This window comes from Platalea leucorodia (genome assembly GCF_965183815.1).
Source record: "Platalea leucorodia genome assembly, chromosome: 16".
NCBI classification, from domain to species: domain Eukaryota; kingdom Metazoa; phylum Chordata; class Aves; order Pelecaniformes; family Threskiornithidae; genus Platalea; species Platalea leucorodia.
In genome coordinates this window covers 12,756,176-12,777,080 of record NC_138838.1, presented here as the reverse complement: position 1 = coordinate 12,777,080, position 20,905 = coordinate 12,756,176, and the positions used below count along the sequence as shown (strand labels likewise).

The window sequence follows — 20,905 nt, the reverse complement described above, 5'->3', positions numbered from 1 at the left end:
ACGCCGGCGCTCTGCCGTTCATTCAGCAGCAGCGTTGTTATCGTTTGACACTACAGAACAGCTTTCGGCACTAAAGAGATTGATTAAATAAACCAAACAACCCACCTGTTACCGTCAAAACTGCTTTACAAAAGAGCAAACACCAAGAGGCTTTGTGAGCTGACGGAGATCTCGGGAACTGCGCTCACCTGAAACTCTCAAAACGTGTATTTGTTAGGAAAAAAAACGCTTCAAGGAAAACCGGGACTTTGGTGGAGTCTTCTCAATTCTGATTAAAATTTCCACCCAAAAGGACAGTGGCTTGGAAAACTTCAACTCTGAAAGTTTCTAAGAATTTGGTTCTAGAAATTTTGGCTCCTAAAAATAAAATAAAATACAAATACCAGTATCTGGACTGTTGAATCAATATTTCATTTCAAGATCTTTATATACAATGCATGCTATGACATCCAATAATGTAAACCACCCGTCCTGCCCTGCCTGGCTTGCTCTCTGAAAGGCCACAAGCAGAGATTAACCTGACCTAAAGAACAATAATGATTAAAAAAATCAAGATGTGACAATTGGCAGCATCTGCCTGCTTTTATGAAAAGGCTGCATCATGAAACATCTTAGCGAAGACACAGAAACTGAATAGGAAGCCCTAAACTAAGCAACTGGCCCGGGCTCGGCTCGCTGCTGCTCTTCATTCACGCCGATCGCTCGGGGTTTCGCTGGGCGCTGGGACGCGCTGGGACGCGCTGGGCAGGGTCTGAGCTGCCGCTTCCCTGCCTGGACACCCGGCTGCTGCCGCCCTCGCGTCCTCCCGTCGGGCCCCCGCGCCCCGGCGGGGCCGCGCGGTTCCTGCAGCCTACCTCAGCCTCCACGGCAGCAGAGCGGGACCAGCCTTACAAAGACATTATAAATATTGAATTAACCAAGGAGCAATAGCGATTTTGACAAATTGCCCCTGAGTGTGCAGGGAAACAATTACAGCAGGCTTTTGCAGGGTAAAAAAACCCCACAAAACCAGGACAGAAAGGGCATATCTGCAGACGGCTGGAGCTGAAATATCAGCCTAGGACTTGCGGTCTTCAGCTTTTCTGTTCAATCCACTCTGCAAGGTACAAAGCCTTGAACAGAAATCAGGGTAGTTTATTCCCAGACATGTCCAAGGGCCTGTGCGGCGACTAACACGAAGCAAAAGCGGATTTAATTCAGGGCGATGCTTGCCCCGCTCCAGCTGCGCAGACGGGCAGGGAAGCGACGGCACCGGCGCTCACCCCCTCCATCAGGCGCGCGGCGGCGGGCGGTCGCGGCAGCTCCGCGGACACCAGCAGGGCACGGCGCACCCCGGGTCCGCGCTCCGAGTCGGGAGCCGTCTCGCATCTGAGCTCCGTGAGCGTTTGCGGCCGCACCTCCTGTTTCCCAGTTTGCAGAGGAGGAAATATGGGTTTAAGAGCATATTTAAACCCATACTTTTCAACACCTCATTTATCACCACGCTTAACTTGAAATAAGGGTTTTAATCCCGCAAATTTCAACGGGACGCCAGCCTACGCTAAACCTCAGGCACGCCGAAATCCCCCCTCCTGCTGGCGACGCTGCGGCAAGAAATACCTAGCGCTCTAGGCCTGGGGATGGATGGACCCTAGGAGACCCAGCCTGTCAAATTAACACAGAAAAAATAATGAAGAGAAGGTTTTATTTCATGTTTTCCACTGGAAGGTCTGGAAACACATTGCAGCCATTCTTTAATTAAAGCCTCAGAACGTTTTGGGAAGGCGACAGCATGTGCTGCTCCCTCTCACCGCTCTCCCTTTGCTCTCTGCCAGCAACACCTTCCTCGCTGTGTAACCAGCGCCCCTAATGCGAGAAGAAAACACCATGAATTTTGACACCTACCCTCTTTTTTTTAACTCTGCGTAATATCCACAGCAAGCTGCCTAGTGCCATCAGCTTTCATTTCATCTGTTTTCTTCAGCTGTTCCCCTTGCAAAGCATTGGGAAGAACAGCGTCCCCCCTCAGCGCTGCGCGGGGGTTTCCACCTCCGAGCCCTCACTGCGTCGCGTGGAAAAACTCTTGTCGAAACGGAAACAACCAGCTAAACCGCGGTGGGGTAAGCAGCCACCGTGTTGCAATTCAGCACTGCAAAATGCCTCCAATATAACCCCGAAAGAGAGAATTAGAATTGTCTCCAGTATCACCCCAACGGCTAAACTGTCGGGGAAGTGAAACGATTCACAGGAGTAATGTGGCAAAAAAGCAGAGAAAGTAAAAGGAAGAAGTTTTTGCTGGTACCAGTGTGCAGGACCATCTTCTCTCCCCGAAAAGAGATTTTTTCCCCAAGCAGCGTGCAGCCGCCAGACGTGGCACGTCCCGGCGGCTGCTGGAAGCTCAGACCTCAACTTCACATAAAGCCAATTTCTGAGGAATTCAGCCCAAAGAAATCCCCTCTACAGAACGCAGCAAATCGGCCATCAACGCCGATACAGCACATCGGGGGCTCCGAGGGAAGATGCTAGCGGAGGGCAAAGCATGTTTTAATCCTTATCTCCCTCCGTCGGTGGCCGCAGCCAGCTCCCCCTTCACACGGTCGTCCCCACCAGCCCACTCGGTCAGCCCTTTTTTCTTCACAAGCAAGCTCGACCCCCAAGCCCTGCAGGCACCGGGCTACTTCTGTTTGGGGGTTTAAAAACGTGATTTAGAGAACATGACTTCTGCACACAGCAACTCATGCATCTCCTTCTGGTCTCGGCACCGTGCAAGGGTGTAAGCCAGCCACAACAGCATGGTCTTTTCCACACCGGTCTGTAGTGGTCTGTAGGTAAATGCCCCAGTTTAGCACTGGGATAAATAAACAGCCCATTTCAGAGCCTTCGTAAGACATGCTGATTTTGGGGTCGGGCTCCTTGCTTCTGCACATCTCATTCCCATCACTGCGCTTCACCTGCCCACGAGGGAGACACAAACCTCTGCTTCAGGAACCCGCTTTTTTTAGGTCCCTTCCTAAACCTCTGCCGTTCCTCCCGAGAGCTTTGCGGGAGGCTCCGGAGCCGCCCCGGCCTGACTGCCGGCACACGAGAGCTGCCCTGGGTCGCACAAAACACGTGCGCAGAAGAAGGGGTTTAGCTGACGCGGCGCCAAAGGCAGAGCTGGACACTCGTCTGACGGCCTAAACGAAGGCTTTTTCGTTGTTTATGATCCAAGCCTAGCAGGAAATAATTGAAGCTGACACACACCCTGGTGGGACTGAGCCCAAGAGCTTGTTTGAAAACTGAGTCAGCTTAAAAATCAGCCCAGCTCGCTCGTGTTGATGAAGTTTTAATCTTGCTGCCCGGCGAACGGGGAGAGCACTGCATGCGGGGCTGCCGGGGGAGCCGGGGGCTGGCGCACTGCTGCAGCAGGGGCGGCGATGCCGAGCACTGTCCCCACGGGCAGCCGTCGGCTCCCTGACGCCAGGCCAGCACGACACCACGATGCCCACCCTCCCTTTGATGCAAGGTGGCACTCCTGCTCTCCGTCCAGCACGATCCCCTCTGCTCCGTACCACCAGCATCCCCCGGCGGGATGCCAGAGACGGCACAAACCCCATGGGGTGGGCGGCTGCTGCCCCCCTTGCTGCTTCCAGTGATTAACCACTTCCCCCAAAACCAAAGGCACTGGCCAAGGGCTTTCTGCCCCACCTGCATCGCATCACTTATCGAACAGCTCCTCCGCTACAGCCGTAAGGTCAATATAAGCCTGGATTTTTTTGCGGTCAGAGGGTGCATGATTGGCAAGGCAGACTTACCTCAACCTGCAGAAATTCAAACCCGCAGCACGGGCTTTTGGCAAACACCACGCGCCCTTTCCGTAGAAGGGACAATAATCAAGCGCAACGCATGTACAACGAGAGCTGCCGTTTTCGCTAAGCGTCTTGTCTTACCACCAGAACCAAACTGCAGCAGTAATCATTCCTGAAATAACACATAGGGGTGAATCTCCAGCAAAGGCATCGCCAGCGATACCATGGGAGACCCGGCTCCTTCGAGCATCAGGCGTTCACGGTGCACGCGCGTGGGAAGGTGCAGTTGTTACTCTGGTTTCCAACCTCTGGGAGGAAAACCGCAAAGCATCTCAGGGGTGGGGAGATGGGGAAGACCACACAGCGAGTTCAGCTTTCCCAGCTGATGATGCTGCCAGGAACAAGCCTGTTTCGTAGAGCTGGGATATGCCCTTTCTGTTAGCACCACACTCGCAGGCCAGCTGATCAATGCTGATCAATGCTGGTAAGACGCTGGCGATGAGCTATGCCCCTGCAGATCCATCAGCCCCACACCTGGAAACATCTGCGAGTTTGCAAAAGCTCTCGGCGCTGTGATCTCGCACACGCCTGTACAGCCCCTGCGTCAACCTGTGCCACGCACGCAGAAAAACTGCTTTGAGCAGCACCCCGACGGGGAGCAAAGCCTCTGTACAAGGAGCAAGAAAGCCGTACGGCACCCTCTTTCCTTTTAATTTATCTTGGCTGCTCAGCTGGAAAGTTTTCAGGAGAAGACGTGCCTCGCAGAGCCCGTTTATGCAGCATCCCAGCTCTCAGCAGGACTCACGGGCAGCCGCGGAGCCCACAAAGAGCAAGCGCAGGTGGAGCAAGCATCGGCTCAGATAAGCCGTTTTTGGGCAATGTCTGGGCTCCTACTCGACCGTGTCCCCTCCGAGCTGGCAGAGACCCAGTGCAGTTCCTGGCCATCAGACGCGATGCTGAGCACGGGACGGAGGAGGGATGAGGGGAAAGCTGAGAGCAGAGGCTCTTCCCTGCAAAGGGCCCCTTTCCCCGTCGTTCCTCCTCCATCCTCGCCTGCCTCCAGCCCTCTGGAGAAGGCGGCGGCTGCTTGCTGCCAGGAGGAGCCCAAAGATTCATGAGATTTTAATCCCTTAACAGATTTCAGCTGGGAGAGGGATTCATGCCGCATGCCCCATCTGTGATCCGCAACGAGTCCCGTGCCACCAGGATCTCGTTCTACTGGAAAACGAGGGGGAGAGGCACGAGCCGAGCCCAGCCCCGTCTGTCCCCACGGCAGAGGGGGTTCCCAGGCACGTGCCGGGGACCACCAGGCTCCTGAGCCTGGCTCCAGCCCCGAGGGGAGAGCTCTGGATGAAGGGATGGAGCAACAGCACTTGAAACGGGACTCCCTTACAGCCCAGGGATAAATGAGAGCAGGTAGAGGCTAGGAGCCAGGCTCGCCCCCGTTGCGTCCTGCTAAACCTGCCCTGGTTTCTGCAGCGGGACCTGTTTTATCCTCACTGATGGTCTCACCTGCGGCACAGGAGAGAAACTGTTCGGCCTCTACCAGCACCGCGCACCGACAGATCCCGTACGGCCCCTCGGTGAGGTATCGCCCAGCATCTGCTCACCACGTTCAACCACAAATAAGCGATCCTTGGACGCGTTCCTCGCCGCTCTGCCGGGGGAGGGAGGGGGTAATTGGAAACAGAGGGATGACACCATGGGAAAGCAAACATGGGGTGAACAGGCCCGCGTTTTCACTGGGGATAAGCAACCACAGTGTCACTGCCTGCCCTCCTTGCATCACCGTGCGGCACCGACACCGGGGCGATGCAAGGAGGTCAGAGTTGTATTCATAACCCGAATTTCAGGGTTGCTCCAAAAGAAGCAGCCAGAGAGCTCGGAGGAGGATGCAAAGCATATGAAAGCCTTGTGATAAAGATGTTATTGCAAATTAATTTGTTGTCATTAAGAAATTAATCACCCACTCCTCCCTCAGCAGCAGAATCCCTGGTGGCGTGCAGAGCCCGGGGGGGTTGCACCGGGGCCAAACAGCATGTTAAATAGGCCAACACTAATGATTAAGGAGCCCTGGTAAAGAATTCCTGCTGCAGCACAGCAGGGGACTGACCCAAATTAGAACAATTAGCCATTGTCTCGGGGTGGAGGAAGCGACAGGTTTTTGCTCACATTATTACACAGTCCCATGTTTCTGTCGCTTGCAGTCAGCCTCCGGGCAAAAAAAAGGTGCTGTACTGCAAATCTTAACATGCAAAAAGTCCCAAATTGACTGTCCAAAACCATGATTTTGACTTAATTAGAATTTAATTTTTTTGTTTCCCTTTTCTGTTTCTTTTAAAAAGCTTTTCAAACTTGCATCATTCCTTTCTGGATGCTGCAGGATTTGCAGTTGGTGCACACAAACCCTTGCAGCCACAGGCCAGGGAAACTGCACTCATCCTGGGAGCACCATTCCCTGCATACGGAATATTTGGTGTGGAGACCCCTCAGCCAAGATGTTTGCTTTCCATACAGTTCAGTGGACCGTCACCCTTAAAACACGACCTATTTCATACCCAGAAAATACAGAGAATGATAGATTGCTTTCCAAATCCTGCTCCTTGTTTCATTTGTCTTGGGCAATTAGCTAGGACAATAGGATAATGGTTTGGACTATTAAGCAAAAAAAAAAACCAACCAACAGTTGAAAGAAAAAACCTATATTCAACAATGGTAAACAGAGTTATTACACAGGAAAACAAAGACATAAAATAGTGAGAGATGCTCTAGGAAGCCCTAGGACAGATCATCCTCAATGGTTTTGACATGCCTCAAATCAGTTATTACAAATTAGCATGAAGCAAAGGAGAAGAGATCCATGCTGATGTAGGGATAACCTCTGGGGTTTGGAAAGGATGGCAACAAAATGGAGAGGAAACGTGATCTCAGCACGTGAAATGTCCCCACGTGCAAAGCTTTCACAAGGCCAGGAGATCCCTAACGCGTGCCAGAGCTGAGGGGCCCAGGGACCTCCAAATACCCGCTAGGAAGGTGGCAAGAGAAGGCACAGGGACACATCTCGGCAATTAGTAAGGGAAAGCCACGTCCACCATCCTCCAGCGCAGAGCGGCTGAACCCAACCCAGGTCAACGCAGCAGCCGGGAAAAAGCTCTGCCCACCCAAAACCTGCGGCCGCTCCTGCGCCCGCCCAGGGCTTTCCCCGGCCCCTGGCACCAGAACGGCCTCCTGCTCCCCGCCGCTGGGGCCCTGGGATTTAATAGAAACTGAATTTACGACGCCTTCCCTTTTGATGTAGTCACGCGGAGCTGAAGTCATCTAATGGCTTTCTGGTTTTCTTTTTTTCTTTCCTTTCTTCTTTTTTCTCCCTCCCCCCCTTGCTTTCAAAGCATGGGGCTAAATTGCAGCCTATTGTTGCATGCAGACATCTGCGCTGCAGCCAGCCCCGGCCCCAGCAAGCCACCGCCGGGCTTTCCTTTTGAAGCCCTAACGGAGTTTTCTCCAGCAAACCGTCCTCCTCCTGCGAGACCAGGAGCCGAGGAGGTAGGAAAGGCTTTAAATCCACCGTTCCCCTCTCACCGAAGGCCGAAACGTGCCAACACCCAGCCGGCAGCGAGCACTCAGGTTGGATGAGATCGTCCCACCGCAGGAGCCTCGGTGGTTGCTCCTACCTACAACCCCGTGCAGGGGAGGACCCACGCCAGCAGCAAACCCCTCTTGCTGCACGGCTGGCGGCTCACGGAGCGCCGTGGGCAAGCCATGAAAACGCACGTGGGAGAATCCCTGTTGTGCTGGAGGGAAGAGCTCTCCACTGAGGTGTCCTTAAAACACCGCTGGAAGGATATTGGAATTCCCTCCCCATCATTTCAGACTCCTCTGGGAAAGAGACCCCAGTGTGTGGGGAATGAGTGATGAGGTGGATGATGCCCAGAGGCAAGCAGATATGGGCACGGTGGATGTAAGTGATATATCTTGTCCACGCAGAGGAAAACAAAATCCAAATAAAGTGACAATCTGGCTTTAAATGGGTCCATTTGACCACCCAATACCCCTGGGGCAGAAATTCTTTCGAAAATAAATCAAGGCCATTTTAATTCAAATTAGAGAAGAAATGGAAAAAATTTAATAAAGGCCAGTTTAATAAGAATCAGGATGCTGCCAGCAGGGTTCACTGCAACCGATCTAATCCACTTGATCTTTCCCGAGTTTCGGCAGGTACGCAGCCACGGGGCCAAACACCGCCCGGGCCTCCCCCTGCTCGCGGCTGGGGCCAAGCCCTCGCTGGCAGCAGAGCCACTCCGACGGCTGTCGTAAGGGAAGGACGTGCCCCAGAGTGAATTCACGTTATGACACGGCCAAGAAAAGACCAGCTGGTCCTGGAAGAGAATCTTATGTGACAAGAGGCATTTGGCTTCTCGCAGGAAAAAATGCATTTTTTTGGCATGGGAAATTCAGCTTTGGGCTTGGTGACCCCCTGTCAGCACGGCTCCAGCAGCGAGCTCGCTGCGAGTCCTCCCGAAGCTCTGCTTACGTCCCCTCTCCAGCCATCCACGTAGCAGCAGGAGACTTGAAAAGACAACAAAACCAAACCAGCTCCCGATTTCCCACTGCGGAAGGGCACTTGGTGGTGGAGCTGGGTCCATGGGGTGCAGGATTCGGGTCACAGACCTGGGAGCAGCCAGCAAGACCCTGGCAGAGCAGTCGAATTACCATGTACCGCCGGCTCCCTTTCTCGGATGCTCTCTGCCAGGAGAGGAGCATCTCCACCTCGGACAAACCACTCATTTCTCTCCGGCAATGTCGTATTTTACTGTCGGTGGGTCCACAGGAACTCAACAGGTCTTACAGAGTGTCAAAGCCTAGCATCAAATAGGGTACTATATCTTATTTCAAAGCACCTAACATAGGGGTATTTTCATATAAAACTATCTCAAATATTAGGAAGCGGTTTGTGGGAAATTCTACTGAGAGCATGTTAAAAGATACACAGAAATAGAAATGAATAGACATAGAAGTTGCACCGAAATGCAACGCAAACCCACCAAACACAGCTCCAGATGCTGTTTGGATAAGGGACGTTGTTCATGCGGGAAACCTTACTCCATTCCTGATGGTTTGCTAGGATATAGGCTTTGCCATCAAAAATTCCCACTTAAAGAAGGGCAGAGGTAAAAGCAGCAGTCTAAAGCAGCGTAAATAAAAGGCAGAGAAAAAGATGGCTTTTTTTTGAAGAGGAGAAGGACCAGTCTTCTATCAAGCAATAAACTATGCTTGGATAAAAGCTTTCCAGAAAGTAAAACTTCCCATCCAGCAGCAACCCTTCTGTACAGGAAGGAGCACTTTTGAGATCTTGCAAGGAATGAGAAGAGGAACCACTTCTCATCAGCGTTTCTGATCAGAAAACCCGTCCCATTACCTGGCCAAACCCAAACCCAGCAACCAAACCATCCAGTACAGTCTCAAACCCCGTGCCCAGGCCCGCAGCCATCAGGCCAGGAACGCAGAAACAAGAACGACAGCCCCAGCTACTGCACAACAAGCTGAAAATGCTTTTGCATAAGACTAATTGAAGGTTGGGGCCGTGATTAGCTGCAAGCGCCGGGCTGAGAGCACGTAGCTTAAGCAGCACTTCTGGCCTTCACCAGCTGATTGGGGAAGCCTGACACGCTGGCAGGAGCAGCGGCTGAAGGTGTCCCTGAGCAGATGGCGGGTACTCCGTGCCAGGGCAGACAGCATCAGCTCTGGCAGCAAGCACGGCAAAATTAACATTTTGTGGAGTCCTGGCCAACGGCAGCATAAAACTCAATGAGGGGGAAAGTCGGCAGCTGGTGCAAACCATAAGTGGCCTCAACGCGAGGACTGCTGGGCAGGAGGTGCCCGCAGGGATAGCCAGGCTCTCGGCTGAGGGTAACTGCCTGACCCATCGCTCCTCGCCACGCGCATTGCAGTCCATCTCCAGAAGGTCCCGTTAACTCCGTGGTCCAAAAGGAGCAACCGGCTTTGATCAAATTAACCAAATACTCAGCCATCGAGCATGGCGCAAGCATTAACTTCTTGGTTCAAAAAACCCCAAATCCTCTTCTTCCAGGCAGATCTAGCAATGGTGCAAACCCTCTCCCCAGCTCAGCCCAAACCACCAAGGCACGGGATCACCATGTCTTGCCATCACATGCCGGTTGCAGAGATGGGAATGGACGCTAACCTCCTTGAGATGACCAGCAAGGGACTGAGCACCGGCAAGGTTCATTCTTTCGCTCTCAGTAAGGGATGTGCTCCTGTTCAACTCTTACACAAACCAGCCAGACCAGTCCAGCTCTGGACTGGCCTGACACCACAAAGCCACTGCCAAACCTGGGAAACCCATGGCTGAGGACATCTACACTGGGCATGCTGGGCCTCCCGACACAGTACTGAGTGCTCACCTAGGACGATCCCAGAGTACCAAGGACCCTGGCAATTAAACCCTGCCTTGAACTAGCCCAAATTAGGAGCTGGCGAAGCTGCAGCAGCAGCAGAACATGGAAAGAGGAAATTTGTGGAAACAAAGAAAAGAAACGGAAACCAATTCTGCAACTCAGATACCGCTAGAAGAAGAGCTCATCATCCGCTTTGACGAAAGGCCAAAGTGCGACGCATTAGATTCAGTGTTGACACACCAAAATGAAAAGCAACGTACAATAGGGCTTATCAAGAGAGCCAGAAGTACAAGATGAATGGGGTTGCAGCAACTCAGGAAGTTATTCAGAAGGATCCTGGAGTAATATTACACTTGGACTTCAGAGAAGCAATTAAAGAAGGCAATAAAATTCGAGGTGATAGATGGCCCTGAGGGGAGCATGTAAGATACAGGGAAATTGCAAAAAAGAATATAAAAATCTTTTGTGAGAGCTTCTGGAGGGTACCCAGCTTTGCTTCCGCAGCAGAGGGTAAATGAGCAGCAGTCAAACCCAGGTGGGGAACGGCAGGGGATCTGCGTGCAGCTTTGCACCCATTAGCGGCACCGCCCCGGGCTGCGACGCCTAATGCCACTGACTGCATCCTCAGTTGAGATGTGCACAGCAAAACTGCGACTGCGGAGGAGGCTTTTGAGCATCACCGCTCCAACATGTGCTCCTGATATACACAGTAAGACCCTCAGCCAAATAAACTGGACACACGTCAGTGCTATAAACAAAGTCAGTAATGGGAAGGCCGTTGAGATGCCAGTGCTCACTCCTGGAGGGGTCACTGGACCAACCTTTTAATGCCAAATGCATCTGTATCCTTCTGACAGACAGTGTCTGCAGCGGATGGTGGCACTCGCCATCCTCCCACACGCAGACGCAGGGAGGATTCGTCCTGGGGCCTTGGGGGACGCAGAGCCCCTGGCAGCTCCTCCCCAGCGGGGTTCAGCCGCTCCCCATCGCTCCCTGCCGCTGCCCAAACGCAGTTTGCAGGCAAAGCTCCCCTGTGTTTTGGCAAACAGCACTGTCCATCCCCTCAGACCTGATGTCTCTGCTTACCCGCGCGGCCCCAGGCTGCAGCCAGCTCTGCATCTCCGGGGGGGCTCCTCTGTTTGCTTTGCAGGCTCTCGGGCCCTGCTCGGGGGCGATGCACGCAGGACGGAGGTGGCTGCTGGAGAGTGAGGGGTGCACGGAGCTTTGCACGGTGTCCGCGATACCTCCCGCCATCCTGCCTTGAGCAAACGTGGCTCTTCGGCCAGCCCCTGCCCTGGCCGCTCTCTCTGCAGGAGCCGGCATTTCTCAGGGGGGCATCCCATTGGGAACCACAGGTCGGAGCCCAGCACCTGCCTTTGCTGATAAATACAGGAACCGCCCGCCATTCTTTGCACCCCTCTCACCCTGGGGTCAAACCAGAAGCAGATTATTTGGTTATTTACGTCCCAGATGTAGGAGAGCACGTAGAGATTTTCCCAGCCCAACAAGTCTCCTACGGAGCCTGTGTCTCAGCTGCACCGCACCGGATCCCACGGGAAGCAAACCCCAGCCCAGTCCGTTATTGCTTTGGAGGAGAGCAGGAGCGTCCCCAGGATACCACTGCAAATATTTATGTCATTCCGTGGGAGCTCTCAGCCCCTCGCCACAACCCCTGGGAGTCTCGTGACGCGCACGAGAGCCTGGGAAGGGGCGGCAGCGACCCCCTCGCATCAGTCCCCATTGCTCCCCGCTGCAGGCGGGCACGGAAAGGTGAATCCCAGGGCAAGGGCATAACCCTCAGAGCAACGCTCGCCTTCAGCTCATTAACCACTGTGGGGCCCTCGTAGGCACACGGGAACTGGGAATTTTCTTTTTTTAAAGAAAAAAGATATGGCCACAGTAACGGAGCAGCAGCAGCCAAGCTCTGCCAGCCACAGCTCCGGGACGCAGCGAGGCTTGAGGGAGCGGCGTCACCTCACCAAGTGCTCCAAGCGGACGCGAAACCACGAAGGCAGGCACAAGCGCTGTGCTGGGGATTTCCTGGAAAGCTGGATGGAAAGGAGAAAAGGGAAAGTGACAGAGCAATCGGGAGGATTAGCAAATTACCTAATGACTGCAAAAGTCTTTGAAGATGGAAAGGGTGGGATAAAGCTCTTACCCAAATCCCCCAATATCCCAAACTGAGATAATCACTTGCTGGACTTTGGCCAGAAATCGCAGTCCTTGTCATCTCGGAAGAGCAATCGCTGAAAATCCTGCTGGCAACTTCCCTATCTGCAAGACCTGGGCTCTTTGCATTTCTTTACTGCTTTTTGCCCAACAGAGACAGCGCAGCTGCATCCCCTGGGAAGGAGCAACCGCCTGGTGACTCCCAGGGGAAGGAGGACACATCGTGCGCCGGGGGTGAACCAGGCAGAGGGGCTCCCCTCGCCTCATCAGCACCCCGTGGGGTCCTGACCCACCCCAAATCCGCAGTGCTGCTCACCGATACGTCTCCTCTAGTTGGCTGGGTGAAAGCATCTCGGAGACCTGGCACAGCCAAGCCCCCGAGGGGCTGCAGAGCTGCCCCGGCGAGGTGACTCTGTGCGGGGGGCTGCAAAGGCAGAGCTTGGAGATCAGCAGCAGAAGGCGAAGCTTCTCCCTGCTCCAAGAAACAGCCTGAAGCATACATTGAGACAGCTGTGATGCTGCAGATGGGCTAAACGCGAGTAACTCCTCAAATTCCCGGGTGAGCGCTGGAAATGCAAGTGCTTCCAAGACCCAGAGGTGTTTTGGTTCAGCCCTGACGAGTGCAGTGTTGTGCACAGCCCTTCCCAACTCCAAGCATCGCTTTCCCCTACTGTGAAATGCTGACAATCCTCTTTCCCTTCTTCATACAGGGCTTGAGGAACCAGCAAGGACAGGGCACGGAGAGCTGCTTGGCACTAACAGGGTTTTATCCTCAAGGGCTTTCAGCTCACCCTGAAGCATCGCGGGTACTCAGCACCTCTGAACCCCCTGCAAAGGCTGACCACGCTACCCAGCAAAGAAGCTGAAATCTGGGGTACAGGCAAAACAATGGCTTTTTCTTCAAGCCCACGGCACGGGGCAAGGGCAGGATTCGGGGCAGGCGATTGCACCATCGCGTAGGACCCGTACCTACATCGCTCAGTGCCGCTAAGCTCCATGTGCTCCTCAGCAGGGCTCCCCTCGCTGCCCTTCCAGAGGCTCTGGACACGTCACCATCTCCCTCCCTTCCCCCAGACGCTGGGGAACTGCCCCTGCTTTGCAGGAGAGCAGCAGGCTCACCGGGATGCAACAGGGCTAACCAAAACGTGCCCTGGGCACTGACTGCCTTCGGTGGTCAGGGCTGAGAAACGGGGCACCAGGTGCTTGCAGCCCCAGAACAGCTGAGATCGCGTCCTAACATCTATTAGAGCTTCTTTCACCATCTTGACAAACGGTGAGCAGGACTTTTCTGCCTGAACCGAGCCAGACGTGGCCATAATCTGTGGCTGGGCAATCCCTCAGCCATCAGCAGCGGTCTATCAATAGAGAAGAAACCCCTCCTTATTAAAACCCTCAAACTCTCCTTATTAAACCATTCATTTCTGCAAATCCACATTGCCAGCGGACCATTTGCTTGCTTAGTATTCGCACACCCATGAGTCAGGCTGGAAACAGATATTAAAATACCCAGCTAAGTGCCCAAGTCACCCAGGTCTCCCCTCCAGCCGTGCCACGGGAGAGGTCCCCACCGCGCGCTCTCAGAGCTTGCGGTAAATAAACAGCGCTCCCGCGAGGAGGCGGGGAATCAATATGCTCCCTTCCTTTGCGGTAAATTATACTCTGATTAAAAGCTAAACGAGCTGAACTCAATCATCAATTACCATCAGAAAACATCAATAAAATATATTGTTACTGTTAATGAAGTACCTGTTTCCTCATCTGTCATCTCCCTCGAGGACGCTTGCTCGACGTTACCGGCGAGGCTCCAGGTGAAGCCCGCGTCCGGGACGCTCAGCTCGGGATGGCGCTGGGAACCTGCCTTGGCACCGGCACTTCTGTGCCATGACACACAACTCCCGGCTGCCAGAGCCGTGCCAGAAGGGTCCTTAGAAAAGATTTAAATTTAACCAGGGCAACTACAGCCCTTGCCAGCTCTAGTGAAAGCAGCTCAGCTTCAGTGCTTCGTCCTTCTTCATCACAGTTTTTCCTAGCGATATTCCCCATCTTGTGGTTCTCTGGGAGCAAGGGACAAGATCAGCCAAAGTCTGCTTGACCCAAATTAGTTTTGTGGCGTGGATTGCATGCAAGTCGCTCTTCAATGTGGGTGACATTTTTGGAGGGGAGCAACGCATTGAGTGAGACCAGGGACTCGGTTCAGATGCTCTCGACATTCATTTGCTTTCATTATGCTCTAGCACATCGACAGGGCTGAGCAGCGAACCCTTCCCCTGTATTAACAGATTGACTTTTCTAGAATTGCAGAGCATTTTCATCCAGAGACTGAAAAACGCTGCCTCTGACAACCCATTTGGAAAGCCGGTACCAGTCTGCAGCCTCATTTAAAGATGCAGTTTCTTCTTTTATGTCAAGGCAGAGCTGCGGAGCCCCAGGTGCTGCCACAATACAAATATCAGAGCCTTCTCCAAGAGACTCCGCCGACACTGGAGGCGAGCCTTGCTCGTCCTGACCAACAGCGGAGTATCTCTTATGGCTCTTTTTCTTGCCCACCGTGAAGGGGAGGCCACCGAGAAGCAAGGTGAGAGAAGCCCCTTCTCTGTCCAGCCACAGAGCAGCAGTGGGAGAGGCACGAGCAGGGCCAGCGGGGGTCTATGTCATCTCCTATGGGTTTTTTTTCTCTAGAGGAGAAGAAATTGGGAAGAGAAACAAGGAGGCAGGGAAGAAACAACTGACCCAAGGATTTGGCAGATCCTTCCAAAATGCAGCCCCAGACCTTCTCCTTCTCTTTTTGGCATTAAAATCCTTGTGCTGACCTGCCCCCTTCTCCCTCTTCTTCAGCTTTGGATTCGGCTCTAAAGTTTACCTTGGGTGCTGAGCAACTGCTGCCTTTGGAGAAAAGATGGGGCCACCACGAAATGTCTTTTCCTGCTCCCAGTTCTTTTTTTAATCTTCTTCTCCAACTCCGGCCTGCGTGACGATGCCCATCACCGACAACTGGTGTCACCCAAGACGCTCTCGACTGCTTGGCAGAAGAGGGGAAGCTGGGCACGCAGCGCTTCGCGCATCACTCGCCGGCTCGTGTGGCACCTGGCATTTTGGAGGCATTGCAAAATCCGCCTCCAAGCCGACAAAATCCACCCTGCGGCATTTAGGAGGGTTTGCAGATGGTTACGCAGTGGTTAGGAAAGGTCGTCTTATTATTATGGGAACTGAGTGAGGAGCCTGGCAATTCTGCCAGCTGGCGTTGAGATTTTGGGTTTAAGCAACCCAAAAGAGATAAAGAGATAAAAGTTTGATAAAGGTCACCCTGGCCACACTGGACTTTTTTTTTTTTTTTTTTCCTTTTTTGAAAAGCCTCAGTCAGGTCATCCAATAACCATTTGTGTTCATACAGCCTCTTTCATCCCAAATTGCACTGCAGCATTCAGAGACTTCCAAATCCCAGATTCTCTTTCATTGACCCCCACACGGTACCGGTTTGGTAGCTGGGAACGTGAGAAAGACTTCTTTGTCTCTCCACGCTGCAGTATGAGTTGCACACGCTGTCATGCCTTAGCCCAATCCCACAAAAAACTCAGTACTTTTTAATCCAAGGGAATTTGTTATGTCACTGATAGCAGGGTGTGCGGGGTGGGCTTCCCCAGGCTGTTCCCCCACGCCTGCCTCTTCTGCACCGACCAGGCTCACCTCCCACCGCAAGCTGCATTTCCCTCAGAGACATAACTGGTGTAAAAGCCTGTAAAGAAACACCTAATTTTCATAAATAGCCCAAAATGTTCATAAATCAGCCCAGGTGCCCAAGGGAGACACTAGCTAGCCAGAAAGGGGGGTTACCCCATCACACACAGAGAGGGGAAAATAAAGCAGCCCAGGGCTAAGGGCAGGCAAACCCTACGCACGCCTGCCCCCAACAAAATATCACGGTCTCTTGCGCAAAGAGAGGCCAGTTCGTCCTATAGCCGTGACACTGGTGCTGGGGGGATACAGATTTAGCATCTTTTATAAGGTGCTGTTGCTTGAAATAGAGCTAACCTACCTGACATTTTAATGTGTTTTTTTTTAAAGGGCAGGAACTCCCTCCCTGGGTTCCTGCGCCACGAAGTGTGCTTAAACAAGGCTTGCATCCTGCCGCTTCCCCGCTGATGCTGGCAAGGTGTGTTTTTTTAAAAAGAAAAACAGACGCCAGCAGAACAGCACCTCGGCTCAGACTGCGATTAATTGCTCAGCATCTCCACGTGCAAACGGGCCGCGTGCCGGGGAGCACCTTCGTCAGGCCGGGAGGGACGAGGGCGGCGGGGGCTCCCTCGCATCGCACCGGCTTTGGACAAGGAGGCCGCGGCAGGGCTCGTCCCCTCTCCCTCCGCAGTCCCACTTCAACACGAAACCAGTAATTTGCCAGTAGTGGTACCATCGCAGTCCATCTAGACCTCACCGTTATTCCCTTTTAGCCTTAATATTTTAAAAAAACGGCAAAGTGCAATTTTCCCCTGTTTCCAAGGCACTCGGCTCAGCTTTAGCTCACGCGCAGGGGCTTTGGAGAACGCCTCTCTTTTTGCAAAGAAAAGACGAGCAGAGGGCATGACACGTTCAGTTCGGAAAGAACCAGAGCTGTCATCAGGGGGGTCTGAGCTTCGCAGCCTGTTTCATACTGCAGGATATTTTAATGTATTGCAGATGGCTTAAATACCCATAAAGAACGATCTTCACACTTGGAGCAAGACCAGCAAAAAAAAAAAAAAAAAAAAAAAGAGGAGCCATTAATACAGAATACAATTGACTTAGTTGAATCCCCATCATCCCCTTTGCTTTTGTATCAGGTATTTGGGGTCTTAGAGGGTTTTCATTCATAAATCAGCTTCTTTTTATGATCTTTCTTAGAGCAAAGAACAAATACCACTTAGCGCTCTCGTAGCGCTTTGCATCCGGAGTCTGAGCGCTTTGCAAGAAGGTGCGCGAGATGCGTTTTCCTTGCACATCTCACAGCAAAAGGGAAAGGTAAGAACCGGTCGAGGCTGACGAGCTGACAGACTGCGCCTGAGCGTCCCTCAGCGTGTCGTCCCTCCAACCTACACTGTCAGCTCACGCTGCTGTAAAAATGAGTCTGATGTCAGGAACTTGGAATGATAATTTGAATTCAAGATCAAATAATAACACGCGTGGTGGAGGAGCTGGATTATGTGCTTGGTTTGGGGATAAAGGCACCGAGCTGGTGGTCACTATCCTGATCCTATTCGTCCTGTGTACACTGAGTTTATTAATACAGTTCTAGCCACATGTCACAGCACGCAGGATAGCAAATAAGAGGAAAAATGCCCATTTTAGCTTCAACGCAGCTCCATCAGAAATAACACATTTTTAAAATGCAGGGCATAAAAACCCATCATCATCTGTAAGTTAAACCCTTATACCATGGGGCTGAAGAAGGATTAGAAATAGATTATTTCATCCAGATCACAATAACCACTTTTTCTTTCTATGTTTTCTTGTCTTCACGGGTGACAATTCATGTAATCAAACCCGTACTGCAAATTTGATCAATTTAGAGCTCGTGCAGGAAAAGACGGCTGAGCCAGGGACGCAGCTAAGCATATATTTCTCAAATGACGCAGAAGCAAACAAGAAAATAGATCTTCACTCCATCCGGAGCTACACGGGCAGAATCCATTTTGCTTCCAGTCCCAGACTCCAGCTACACCAATTTATTACAAGAGTTTTTCAACGCCCTCCCTAACACATTGCTGTCACCATGTATCTTGAAACGCTCCGACCTGTGGTGAGGAAGCGGAGGACCACGTTATCTGCTGCAGGCAGCTTTCCCGGCGAGATGTCTGCCCGTATCTAGCACCCCCCAGGGACACAGGATTTCATCGTTCACCTGTCTGCTTAGCGGAGCTGCAGCCTAAGAGGTCCTGGCACCGACAGAAGAACGGACACGCAAAGCTGGACTTTGCGATGGGGTTTTGCTAAGCTGCTCTGCCAGCCCTTCCCTGGCCACCCACCAGCAGAAAAGCCTTCCTCCGTGGAAAACAGCAGGATGGGGATCAGCAAAGCCAAAATCTCATTTGGGATTTATTCTGGGCAGCCTTCAGGGGCTGGAGGAGCTTCCACGGTACCTCCCCAGGCCGGTAAGAGCTGGTGCAATCAAACACCCCAGGGTCACAAGGGAAAAAAGCAGCCTTTGCCCACTTTCTCCTCTCAGCTCTGCTCAGCGCTTATCCACGTTCAACAAGTCCTCAAACTGGAGGAAAGCCTGACTCACTCCCTATCACGGTCATCAGTCATCCATACATGTGGCTTTGGTCTGTGGAAAAAGAAACCCGTTTAATTTTCCAATAGTTTATGGCCAGATATTCCTGCTGGCAAAAGGAGCTGCGAATTTTTTACAGGGGCCCTTTGCTCCTTATGCGTTTGTGTTTTCAGCTTCTTTGCCTGGAACAACTCCCACTGGAAACCTGAGCGGCTGCAGGAAAGGTATGGGGCATCAGGGCAGCTCTGTCCCACGCCACGCGGCTTTGCCAAAGCAGTTTGTCCCCTTTCCCCATTCCTGGGGACAGACAGACATCAGCCCGGGGGCTGAGAGCACCCGCAGCACCGGCTGCCTCCTTGCCCTGCCCCGTGTTTTGGAAAGGGGCGGCTGCGGGCTGTGCCGGGAGCTGAGCCTGGCACCTTCCCACGGGCACCGGGGTTGGAGAGAGGCAGGAAGGTAAAAGACTGCCCCAAGGTCATGGCTATGGGGAAGAAAACACTTGTTCAAACGTCTTCAATCCTATGCAAACACCCCGCTGGAAAAGCATTGCTGTACAATTTGTTTGAGGGTTTCCTAAAGAGCAAAACTGCCTCTTCTAACGCACAATAAACACCCAAGGTTTACAATAGCTGCACAAGGCGATAAATAGGGAGCACAACATCTGCGGGCACCACTCAACACAACCTGCACGTGCAACGGCAGCATTTATTCGATCTGAAAGCTTCCCCACCAGACAGCAACCCGGCAAGCCACAGCCAGAGCCGGGCGGCTGCCCTCGCACGGCTCCGTTGGCATTTCTGGAGGCACCGCGCGATCACGTCCCGGCCCCTCGGGGAAGGGGCACTCAAAGACACCTGGTTTCGGTTGAACTGCATTATAGGTTTGTAACTAGGGATGGGACCAAATCCAAACCCTGACTTCCAAGTGATCTGGAAAAGAGCTTTCACTTGGCTCCTTTAGCAAAATCACCCGAACACAAGCGCCTCGGGGAAGGCCGGGATCTCATCGGGGTCTGGAGAGACACAGCCTTTGCATGACATACCCCAGCATCCATACGAAAGCTCACCCAAACAATTTCCACGCTCAGGGTCATTCAAAGCCCTCCTGGCTCCTCCAGCACAAGTTACGTTTCTTGCCTTGCTGCTGGTTTGAATTTACTTGCTGGAATAAGCATCCACTGAGCTGTGCTGAGCCACAGCCACGTCGGAGAGCCCAGGCCAACTTTTTTCTGGCCATACAGACCAGGACGTGTTTACCCAGAGCTCGGAAAAACGATTCAACTTTTATTTTAGCTCAGAGGAGAGACCAAGGGGTCACCTTTAAGCTAAGGGTGGTATAAATAAAGGCTGAGTGAAAAAAGCCAGAGAAGTGCTCTCTCCGGGAGGGAGGAGGAAAGCAAGACCCCATAACCCTGAGCAGACACGTATTTAATAGAGCAGGTTAATAGGGACCAAGGTCCAGGTCAGCCCCATTCTTCAGCCCCATCTGTCCCACCTCCGTACGGATGCGGGCAAGTTCGCAGGGGCCTCAGCTTACACATTCATGTCCATTCGTGCCACGGGATGCAAGAGCATACCTTCGGCAGGCAGAGCAAAAGCCAAAACTTCTGCAACGCTCCTGGCCCTGAGCTTTCTCCTGCTCTCGTATGTGGCTGCCAAGTCTCTGTGAAAGCAACTGCGGGGAGGGAAAGAGGTCTGGGGGAAAGGAGGATTGGATGCTGGAAAAGAACCCAGGTGACTACGGCATGCAGGTTTTGGGGGACATAAAGAAAATCAGTGTCTCAGAAAATCACAACCAAACACTGGGATGAAATTACTTTTCACCCAGCACCCTCAGCTGCCAAAAAAAAGAGGGTTTAAAGCACAGCTGGTGGCACCTAAAGCCCGAGCAAGGCTAAGTCATGGACCAGAAGCCACAGCACGGTCCTGCTCTTGCTGGACTTGTTGCCTGCGCGGTCCCTGCTTTCCTCTCCAAGGCAACACCCATCGATCTCCCCGGGATGCTCCAGGGCTTAGCAACCGCCTGCGAGCCCCTGAGGACCCTGACGGAGCGCCTCGCTGCACGGCGGAATATGGTGGTATTTTCTTTGCCGTATTAAATACAGCTGTCGCCGCTCTCAGGCGACCACTTGCCACCATTTGCCGCAGCAGCCGCATAAGGGACGGCTGGCCAGGAGAAGCTGTCCCTTGCTCCAGCACCAAAGCAACTGCATGGTGTGGTGCAAACCCCGAGCTGCGCAAAGGAGGGGGAGAGGACCGAGTACATCCACCGAGCAGCATCTCATGCAGAAGAAGAGCCTCAGTGCTGCA

General features: G+C 52.8%; 1 protein-coding gene across 1 annotated transcript in view; it reads right to left on the bottom strand.

The window, feature by feature from the left end:
* Nucleotides 1–20,905, bottom strand: part of LRRC75A (leucine rich repeat containing 75A) — a 93,812-nt gene that overhangs the window by 36,587 nt on the left and 36,320 nt on the right. The window lies entirely within an intron of this gene.